Genomic DNA, 11,695 nt, shown 5'->3' with positions numbered 1-11,695 from the left:
ACTGGTGGCGGTCCAGAAGACGTGCCACCTCTGAACGAATTTGAGACTCGCGTGGCGAACGCGCTGGACCCGGAAGCGATTTCCGGAATCTCTGGCGGCATGGATGTAGGTGCCCCGAGTGCAGGTATGAATGCCAACAGGTGTGCCTGTATATACAGCTAGACAGCGCGCTTGCACGGCGGTCTCAGTAATGCGGAGATGAACGTATGTCGTTATAGCTAAAATTTAAATAATAATGGTTCTTTTATACTCCTAACCTTCTCGCAGCAGCTAGTGTTGAAAAATGTTTAAAAACAAGTCAAGAAAGTTCTAATGTGCCCGAACTTTTAGGCAGTTGCAGCAAGAATCCAAATAGCTGTTATACAAGAAAATTTTGCAAATAAATTACACATGCAAAGGAGCAGTAGATAAATTGCATACAAAAAATAGTGAAAAGAACACTGAAACAAGGTGCAACAGCGGGTGTATTCGTAAAAGAAAGCCAATCATGGGCGCCGCATGGATTTTGCCTTCCAGGATGGAAACACTAGTTGCATCGCAGTGGAGCGGGGAGGGAGGTGACATAGCAGTGATGCTGCTAGGGTGTGCTATAAGTACTGGCGCAACATGAGGGGGGCATATGACCATTTTGAAGCCCCCCTCTCCCCCTTCAGACGCCACGGAACCTATATGCAATATGAAGAGTACTAAATGTGCACTCCAACAAAAACATGGGAAAAAAAGCGACGAGAGAACGATTTTATAGCAATGCAGACGATCACTGACAAGAACGCAACAAGGGTAAAAACGGATATCAATCATGAACATTGGGTTTATGATGATCTTATGAACACAACCGCAAACCACCGCATCATTATGAGTTACGCTGCAGCAGAAAGACAGGTAAATTTCTATCACCCGCGATATTTTAGTGTTAGTGGACGCCACACATTACACAGATATCAATAAGCTTTCACCTTTATACGACCGTCGAGGACTGGATCAAAGCCGCGACTCTTGCGTCAGCAACCAAGCAATAAAATTCCTTATTCACAGAAGTAGCCAGAGAGAACATAAAATTTCATTTCGTTCTTGTTGGTATGAAAGGCTGATGGACATTAATCTCACAGTTCCATATGGCTTGACCCTTGGAAGAAGCTATCTTGCATATGTTACACGTTCAGAAGCACTTAAACTTTAATTTTTGTGTTTTGAAAAAACAACAGAGCACATATACCTCTGGCAAGGTGAAGCAAGTCGACTGCGTGGGGTGCCTGAAAGCATTGTAATGCAGTACACTAGGTGAGGACACCCTTGACACAAACTGATGACGAGTACAGGGGAAATAGACCTTGTTTAGCGAAACTATACAGTTATGAAGCCTTTGTGTGCAACGCTTGTGTGTGCTCTCGCATGAAAACTAATTTTGCATAATGTGCTTGTGCATGAGTTGACCATAATCCAATGATGTACTTATGTTCTCTTGTTAGATGAACAGCGAGACAATCCCTTTATTGCAGAGCTGTCAATACCAGGGTGAGAATAACTGTTACAAGACTGTTTGAAATACCAAGTATTATAAAAATGATGTCCCAATTTTCCAGACCCAGCAACATGGCATATGAAAAACTCGAAGAAGGTTAGTGGCCCATTTGCCAACCTTTGCTGGTTTTGCTAGTGAAAATATTTGTATGAGCACTGTAGGTAATTGTGTGTTTGCACCTAATAACTGAATATTGTGAGCAAAAAACACACAATAAAGCGGCAGTGTATTGCAAGCATACTTCTCTTTGATCGTTTACTTAGTCATTCACGTGATAGAAGGCATAAATAAATGCACAGAAATTATACTACTAACAAAGTGAGACACAACTATAGCGAAAGCAATGATAAACCTTAACAATAAAGAGATGTCCTGCATGTTTGTCAACCACAGCGACATTATTATTTATTTGGCATGGTTGAATAACTTTAGGCAGGTAAGGAGTGAGGGTCCACACTTTATACAATATCTATAAAACATTGCGGAAATTTATACACAATTACTCTGCAAGATCAAAAAATGCCTGTATGCACTGAACCATTTTTTCATCAAGTTCAACAGTAAAAGGTAGACCGCTTACGATTGATGATGTGTGCATATATGAATGTTTGATGCTTCTCGACGAGTTGCACTGTTCAGCATGCTTTACTTTTGGTTTAAATAAAGGGAAAGACTAAGTGAAGAGTTGCACCAATGAAGTATCATACAACGCCACTGCAGGCCACCTTTCACAATGACTTGTCAGGGCAGCAGCTTATCTTGCGGCTGGCACACAGGTGCAGGTTGCAGTGTTGCAGCTTAAGGTTTATGTAAAGTAGGAATTGCTGATGGTCTGGTGAATTTATGCACATCATTGTCCCTTTCAGTCTTTCAAGCAGTAATGTTGCATCAAGAAAAATAGCTTTACAAAAATAATGGTGCACAATAAAAGTAATACTGTCACGGGGTCGTGACGTGGCCAAAGACAGGAAACTTCGTGTTGGGATTTAACTGTTTATTTGGGCGAACCTGTGCCCAGTAAAGGGAAAGTCTAATTACAGCAGCAGTCTTGCACAGATAGCAGTCTCGGACTGATAGCGGCGAACGCAGCGTCGGCCTTCGATCAACAACTGACAAGCGGCGAAGCGCGTCGGCATTTATACCCTTGCCGTCGAATGTTCTAGCGTTATTGGTGGCGGTGGCGTAGGTTCCAGAACAATCTGTACCATTCGCACAGTGGGCGTGATCTTATCGAAATGATCTACTACAGTCCGGAACCTTCTCGAAACCTGCAGGCACGGTTTGCGCCGAGAATCGTGTGGTGTTTCGGAACGATAACAAAAAATTGTGAAATGGAACGTGGCATTGCCCCCCTCTGAAAAAAGGCATCGTCCCGATGCTTTAACTAAAGATGAAGGTACAATAATAATGCAAGAAAGTACAATGAATAAATTACAATACAACAATAATACAAAAAACACTGTTTCAGTTTGTTAACGTGCATGAAACGGCTTGAGGCGCACGACATGGACGACTTCAGGTCGCGATCGGCGTCGTTGAGAGTTCGTGATGCCGTCGGGGACAACCTCGTAATCAAGTGGGCCGAGACGTCGAACCACCCTGTACGGTCCGAAGTACCGTCGCAGAAGCTTTTCACTTAGTCCACGTCGGCGTATCGGCGTCCACACCCAAACACGTTCACCGGGCTGGTATTCCACGAAGCGTCGTCGAAGGTTGTAACGGTGGCTGTCGGTCATCTGTTAATTCTTGATACGGAGACGCGCAAGTTGTCGGGCTTCTTCGGCGCGTTGAAGGTACTCGCTCACATCGAGGTTTTCTTCGTCCGTGACGTTGGGTAACATGGCATCGAGCGTCTTTGCCGGGCTCCTTCCGTAGACCAATTTGTATGGCGATATCTGCGTCGTCTCCTGCACCGCCGTGTTGTATGCGAAGGTCACATACGGAAAAATGGCGTCCCACGTCTTGTGTTCGACATCGACGTACATTGACAGCATGTCGGCGATCGTCTTGTTAAGCCGCTCGGTGAGGCCGTTGGTCTGTGGGTGGTACGCTGTCGTCCGGCGGTGGTTTGTTTGGCTGTATGCCAAGATCGCTTGAGTTAAGTTGTCGCACAATGTCGGCGATCGAATCCACTTGAGGCTGCGCCGAAGGCAACAGTTTGCGCAGCTCTTCCCGCACGATCGCTCGGATCATTTCACGCAGGTCGTCAGAGTCACTGGCTTGAGCAGCAGCGCATTCTGGAGTCAGGCGACGATTATACTGTCTGGTGCGCATGTCCAGCGTTTTTTCGATGGTCGTCGCCTCGAATACAAATTCTTGGACGGTGTTCGGTGGATTCCTCATTAGTCCCGCGAAGAGCGCCTGTTTGACCCCTCGCATGAGGAAACGAACTTTCTTTTCCTCAGGCATGTCTGGGTCAGCGTGACGGAATAGGCGGGTCATCTCCTCTGTGAAAATTCCAACCTTTTCATTTGGTAGCTGAACCCGGGTCTCGAGTAGAGCAGCGGCCCTCTCTTTGCGAACGACGCTTGCGAACGTTTGCAGAAATGCGCCGCAGAAGACATCCCACGTTCGGAGCGTGGACTCCCGATTCTCTAGCCAGGTCCTTGCGGTGTCTTCCAGGTAGAAGTACACACGACGGAGCTTTTCTTCGTTGTCCCAGTGGTTGAGGGCGGCCACACGGTCGTATGTTTCTAGCCAGGTTTCCGGGTCTTCAAACGATGAGCCATGAAACGTTGGTGGTTCCCTGGGTTGATGAATGACGATCGCGGGCTGGGACGCTCCGGTTGTCATTGTCGCTGCAGTCGAGGTCATGGTCTTGGTCTTCCGTGCCTTGTCTTGTAGAAGGCCGTACTCCGGTGGGAGACCTTGCTGTCGGCGGCTCGTTCGCTGCTCTTGGTTGGCGTCAGTGTCTTCTCCGCGACGGGGGCTGGGTTCACGGCTTGACGGGGGCGTCCGGTACATGAACGAAGCAGCACCTCCACCAGATGTCACGGTGTCGTGACGTGGCCAAAGACAGGAAACTTCGTGTTGGGATTTAACTGTTTATTTGGGCAAACCTGTGCCCGGTAAAGGGAAAGTCTAATTACAGCAGCAGTCTTGCACAGATAGCAGTCTCGGACTGATAGCGGCGAACGCAGCGTCGGCCTTCGATCAACAACTGACAAGCGGCGAAGCGCGTCGGCATTTATACCCTTGCCGTCGAATGTTCTAGCGTTATTGGTGGCGGTGGCGTAGGTTCCAGAACAATCTGTACCGTTCGCACAGTGGGCGTGATCTTATCGAAATGATCTACTACAGTCCGGAACCTTCTCGAAACCTGCAGGCGCGGTTTGCGCCGAGAATCGTGTGGTGTTTCGGAACGATAACAAAAACTTGTGAAATGGAACGTGGCAATACTAACTAAAGTAATCAAAATGGCCAATGAATATACTTAACCTAGGTAAATATTTTTACATATTAAAAATACCGCATATGTAGCAGGGAGAGGTGCACAACTTTCATGAAGACTTTTTCATCCACCCTCATTGCAGCTGTCCGCACAAAGGAAAATACACTTTTCCGAACATTCGTCCTGCAAGATTACCTATGTATTGATCTTACGTTACATTGTTTGTCATTGCTGAAAACTAAGACTACAATTGATGTCCCCCCCCCACAAGCAGCAGCCTACAGAAAATTAAATATATGAGATTTAAACAACTCGTTCTTCACTGATTGTTGACTCCATTGCATTTTATACTGCAGGCACCTGCGATGCCATCAGAAATGTTCCGTCTAGTGCCGGGTAAGCCTCAAATAATTCAAAATGTGGTACTCTGTATATCAAGTTTTTTTCTGCATCTGGACAGGTCAAGCCAGGAAGACGGGGACAGTGCAACAGGTAAGCACACAGAACCATGTATTTTTATTTCCTTTTTAAAGCACACAAAGTACAGCAACCAAAACTTCCTCGAAAAGTTGCTTATTCAGATTTACAACATATGTGACCCTACCCGTATCTGTTTACACATACAATATTAAAGAGTAGTAGAAAACATATGTACAGGTGCATGCAGTCTTGAGCAATAGTTTGGAGAATTGTTTTTTGTATCCTTGAGACGTGTACATGCTTGTTGCAATCAAGCCATCTGCATGAAGTGCCCATACCTCACTATTCCGCGAAAGCGATGTACACTACGGTCTGTTTGTAAAAGAACGCAACAAATATCCCACTTCATATTTCCGGCCTTTTAAAAGCAAAAAACAATCCTCATACATAGCACTAGGCTGTCAAAAGTAGTTAAAAATCGCAATCACTGATAATACTATGCAAATCTAAACCCGATGCTCATGCAAGAATGTGAAACCCAGACAAATGGAGGACGCAAGCGTTCCCTTTAACAGTGGACTGTCTGTCTATTGTACAAGCAGATAATCTAGCACAAATCTTTTGATTTTACAGTTTGCACACTATTGTTAGGAACTTCAAAGAGTAAAACGAATCATCCAGTCATCATGCACATAATTTATGCATACAGTTAAAGTAACTTTTGGGCACCAAGAAAGATACTGAAGAAATTTAACATGTGCAGGAATGCAAATCTGGCATAGCTGCGGTGGTCTAGTGGCTAAGGTACTCATCTGCTGACCTGCAAGGCTCGTGATCGAATCCCGGCTGCGGTAGCTACATTTTTGATAGAAGTGAAAATGCTGTAGGCCCGAGTGTGAAGATTGGGCGCACGTTAAAGAACCCCAGAAGGTCGAAATTTCCGGAGCCCTCCACTACGGTGTTTCTCATAATCATACCGTTGTTTTGGGACATTAAACCCCACATATCTATCAGGAATGCAAATCAGAGAAAAAATTAGACAAATTTGTAAATTTTAGAGCGACTGAAAGAAGGTGAAAGCAGCAGTTCCCCTAATGAAAAGACACAGAAGCGCATCAGTGGTATTTGCAAATACTCTGGGATACTTGGAATGAATGCAGCACGCATTCTAAGCTTCTGCACGTTCGCCTGGCAAACTCTAAAGTGGAGCAGCTCCAGATGGAGGTCCAGTGAACGAAGAACACCGACAACCGTACTGTTCCCTGCATTCTTTATTTGTGCTGCAATAACTTAAAGAAATCAGTTTTTCACTAGTTCAGGCGTAGTACTTTGATGTCTGTTGATATAGAAAAGTGCAGATAACCTTAAACATAAATGTGTAATGCTTCCAAGCAATAAATTGCATTACCTTGAGAGGAAAAAAACCATACCCTCTGCAATAATACATCTGCAAACACTTTCTTGGAAAATCCATTATGTGGAGGGCCACAAAGACTGTCATGCATCATTGTTAGGGCACAACACCGTCTGTTATGCATGATCATTGTGTTAAAAAGAAATAAGGAATGTTCACGTTTCACAAGGTAGATTTCACTAGGCAGATGCCATTTGAACCATATTTGGTACTCCTAAAGGCATCAACCATGCATTTAGTGACTGCCAAATGGCATATGAACTTTGTGCAACATTAGGTACAAGTCATGTTATGTCATTTTAAAATGTAGGTGAGCCACAGCAACGCAGCAGCAGCACTCCACGGCGGCGACAGCAACCACGCAGCTACACAAGTGAGAAGCTATTTACATAGTAACGAGGTTTAGTGGGGTGAACAGTACATGAAAATACATAGTTTGTACATCCAGGTCCACTTTGAGAGAAGACTGGCAGGCACTGGCATAACATTACATAGGAGATAAAGCATAGAAATGTGCACACAAGGTGGAGAGAATTCTTATTTCACTCTTGTACCCAGTCCAAAGTTTACACAAGATCATTATTGCTGTGCTTATGTTTTCCTTGGCAACCAAGTAAAAAAACGAAAAAATGACACTCTGCTGGCTTAGCGGTTACTAGGTCGTAGCACCGAGCGTTAAAGTTTTGACTGCTGACAATAAAAACTACTCTGAAGCGCTAAATGCAAGGCTACTCGAGAATATTGCTTTCAAAATGCAATTAACAATACACATTTCCATATTCAAAAAGAAGAATCTACAGCAGGGCGTACTGCACAAAGCTTGAAGTGCATATACACCAGTAGTGAGCATGCAAATATAGGTCCTCCAGCTATTTCAATGCACATATCAATCTGAGTAGTACACTGAACAACCCGGCCTGATCACTAATAGTCGTGTTAATCTGTAAATTTTGCCCCCCTTGGAAAATCAGTGGCTAGAGTAGGTGGCTGCTTATCCCAAGGTCGCGGGTGCGATCCCAGCCGCGGCTGTCTCATTTCAATGGAGGAGAAATGGTAAAGGTCTGTGTAATGTGCGATGTCCGTGCACGTTGAAAAATATGAGATGATCCTCCATTAGGGTGTCTCAGATTATCACATCGTTGTTTTGGTACGTAAAATCCCACATATTTATCTGTCAATTTTGCTGGAGCCAGAAAGCACATGGCGATGAAGTGCTGGATGTAGTGCCATTACTGGAACGTGGAAAAAGTACAAGTAGTAATTAGGGCAGTTGCATGTATGAAAGTGCACAAGTGATACAATTATGTGATAACAACTTTTTCTCTTCTATTTCCAGAAGAACAAGAACTCTTCGAGCGCATACTCTAAAATAAAAAAAAATTCTCAGAGCTCAAAAGCGCACTGCAAGGGCATTGGAACGCACTGCAAGGTCTTTGAAAAGAATTTTGCAGGTTAAACTGCACAAGCACGAAATTCGTTTTGAAGGAAACAGAGTAGTGCCAAATTACAGTGAAAACAATTAAAATTTTTTAAAGTGAATGTTTTGGCTGTCTTTCATAAGCTGACCAAAAATGAGGTAACATTACCGAAACCAGCTCTGCATCGGCAGACATTTTGTGTTGTCATGTGAAATTGTAATGTGAACGTACCATCCATCCCTGTGTTGTTTCTCTATTACACCTCTGCACTGTAATACACTAAGGAACTCTTTTAACGAATACAAGTCTGAAGCATTTATCAGCACGGTCTCGTTGGTAAACAGGCATAATCTGAGCAGATGCAAGCACCTTCCTTCAATTTCTCACCAAGATCATAAACTTGATTCCTGAAATTTAAGAGTACACAGGAACAGCAAATTCTTATCTTGCAATAAAATGCTTTAATTAACTGTAATACAAGCAACAAACTACCTTTATTTGTCAGGTTTTCTCAGTGTACTTTGAACTAACGACTGTTCTCTATGACCACATGAACAGGTTTAAGAAATAATGTCCTAACATATTCTTTATTTTTGCAAAGTATTGTCCGAGTCCAAATCGATTTATGTTATAGATATGTAGCATAAGCAGCAAACACGCTATGCAGAACAGGCAAACTAACTAAAAAAATTGAAAAAAACACTATTGCAGACTAGGGCAGTAAATCTAGCCCAGACTTGCCACCTAAAACTATGAAAACCACTTCAATTTTTTACATTTAAATCACTAAATACAGCAGTCTTTCGTCAAAATGTAAATTTGTGCTGCATGGCCAAATTGAAATTGTCACTACCGACACTGAACCCCAAATTTTTTAGTTTGGCAATCGCGTTATGCATACAACGTAGTTCTAAGCTGTATATTTTTCTTCACTCGTCTTGCATGACTTTCTTACTTTCCTTCAAGAGACTAAAGGTTGCTATCATAACAATTAGTGCTCAAACTTTCATTTACTGCAGTGAAACATAAAATGAGGCCCCTTTCGCAAAGAATTTTTTTAATAATTATGAACCTACAGCTGCTGTCCATACCAAGGACTAAGAAATGATACAAGCAGTTCATGAAATATCCTAGAAGGATTGATTGGAGGGTAAAAGTTGGTACAAATTTTTAAGGCGAGCACTAACAACCAGTAGGCAGAAGGCAAAGGCAGCACCAGAAGTGCACACCTACAACTGTTAGGGAGTGCTGGTGTTATCTAGTCTTTGCCTTATGAACACTAGTCTTTCAGTTGTCGCCCGAAGTGTTGAATATTTGATATCTAATCTCGATGATTGTCAAGAGCAGTGAATGCAGATTGTTTCGAAATTGTGTTAGCTTGCAATTATCCTTTAAATTCACATTCAGCAAAGGGTAATATGCGAGATCAGTCCTAATGCAACAAACAGTTCTCAACAAGTGCCAAAAAGGCATTCAAAGCATTTACCCCTCTCTCTCTCTCTCTCTCTCTGTGTGTGTGTGTGTGTGTGTGTGTGTGTGTGTGTGTGTGTGTGTGTGTGTGTGTGTGTGTGTGTGTGTGTGTGTGTGTGTGTGTGTGTGTGTGTGTGTGTGTGTGTGTGTGTGTGTGTGTGTGTGTGTGTGTGTGTGTGTGTGTGTGTGTGTGTGTGTGTGTGTGTGTGTGTGTGTGTGTGTGTGTGTGTGTGTGTGTGTGTGTGTGTGTGTGTGTGTGTGTGTGTGTGTGTGTGTGTGTGTGTGTGTGTGTGTGTGTGTGTGTGTGCACCGGTGTGCGTGCGTGTGTGTGTTTGAGAGAGAGAGAGAGAAAAAAAGACAGGAGTGTTTAGGCAGCATTATGAACCTGTAGTCTTCATATTTTTGCTACGATCTGACACTGACCTTTACATTTTATTAGGCCACTGCACCATTCTTCTGGATAAAGTTAATTACTCTAATGAAAGATCAAATTTGAACATTTGGAGCTCACTGCACACTTCAACTGCCATGTTTTGGAACCATATAATGAAATACCAGTGCCTGCATCACCACTCTTAAACTAATCTAGGGGCGAATAGTAGCCAAGAAGGAGGCAATTAGGCCACAAAATTTTTTGTGCCTAATGTAGCTACACCTGGTAGCTCGTCTAACATCAAATTGAAGAACAGTATCTTAATATATTACTCTCAAGCCCTTTTGGATGCGACAGCCCCATATTGTGGAGGTACTAATTGTACGTCTGCTTTACATAAACGACTAATCGAATGACGAGGTTTAACACATCTTATCCCTTTAATTCAGCAATGCAGTGCAGAAGGAAAGAAGCCGCAAGGAATGTCTATCACGGTTTCTTTTCCTTACAAACTGTAAACAGCATGGACAAGGTGACGAGACAGAAGTCAGCATCAGCAAGTGCGGAACAAGTGCCTGGCAATGCAATAGTTCATATTTCGGCATAGCAAACTATTGTGACCACGTTACCTTTTCTAGCCTACGTTACGGCATTAACTGCTACTTGGAAAATGAAGACAACATGACGAGATAAAGTTTTCTGTATACATATTTTACATTGAAGAAAACTTTAGCTGCCATACCATCTGCTCAGCCAATTAATGGATGGCCTGAATAACCTGGCGTCGCACAACAATCCCAGCTGCTGTGTCTTCTTGCAGACATGGTAGTTCAGGGTCATCCCCTCCCTCGTCCAAGAAAGGGTCATCTAAGAAGAAAACATAAACACACACATTATCTATCTATCTATCTATCTATCTATCTATCTATCTATCTATCTATCTATCTATCTATCTGTCTGTCTATCCATCTGTCTATCTGTCTGTCTGTCTATCCATCTGTCTATCTGTCTGTCTGTCTATCCATCTGTCCATCTGTCTATCTGTCTATCTGTCTATCCATCTATCTATCTATCCATCCATTCGTCCGTCCGTCTATCTGTTTATCTATCTATCTATCTATCTATCTATCTATCTATCTATCTATCTATCTATCTATCTATCTATCTATCTACCTCTCTCTCTGCCTGCCTGCCTGTCTCAAGAAGGGGCATGAAAAAAGGAACTTATTTCCATAGAGACACACATTCAACAAATCTAAAAATGACAAAAGAAATCTATGAAAGTGAGGTGATAACTCTTCATGCGGCAAAACAGCAATCTCATTGAGAGTGTACAACGATTCGGTGCTAAAAGCAAGTTGCTAGTACAAAAGAAATTTTTTTTTAATTCCAATTAGTCATTTATGCAGCTCAGCTAAAACATTAGTTCAGAGGCATGCTTTTGGTAGCATTTATGGCTTGTAAAATTGTAGTCTTCTATTTTTTATTGTATGATATTGCCAGTTGAGGTTTGTATTTGCCCTATACACATTGTATAACCTGTATATATTATATGTCATTGTACTTGCAGTATCTGTAAATAAATAAATAAAAATAAATGAGAGAAAGTAGATAGACCACACATGCGAAGTAATAAAATGCTGCCTCATGAACAATGGGAAAGTTTGCCAAATATAGGTGATAATGC

General features: G+C 42.8%; 1 long non-coding RNA gene across 1 annotated transcript; it reads left to right on the top strand.

Moving 5' to 3' along the window:
- The first annotated feature begins 5,241 nt into the window (after nt 1-5,241).
- LOC142817954 (uncharacterized) lies at nt 5,242-7,120 on the top strand. Its single transcript, XR_012895434.1, has 3 exons — nt 5,242-5,309; nt 5,374-5,405; nt 7,058-7,120. It is a non-coding gene; the product is annotated as an uncharacterized LOC142817954 (long non-coding RNA).
- Nucleotides 7,121-11,695: the final 4,575 nt, after the last annotated feature.

The sequence above is a fragment of the Rhipicephalus microplus genome, chromosome 5, assembly GCF_043290135.1.
Source record: "Rhipicephalus microplus isolate Deutch F79 chromosome 5, USDA_Rmic, whole genome shotgun sequence".
Taxonomy (NCBI): domain Eukaryota; kingdom Metazoa; phylum Arthropoda; class Arachnida; order Ixodida; family Ixodidae; genus Rhipicephalus; species Rhipicephalus microplus.
The sequence above is the reverse complement of the archived record's forward strand: the minus strand, read 5'-3'. Positions and strand labels throughout refer to the sequence as shown.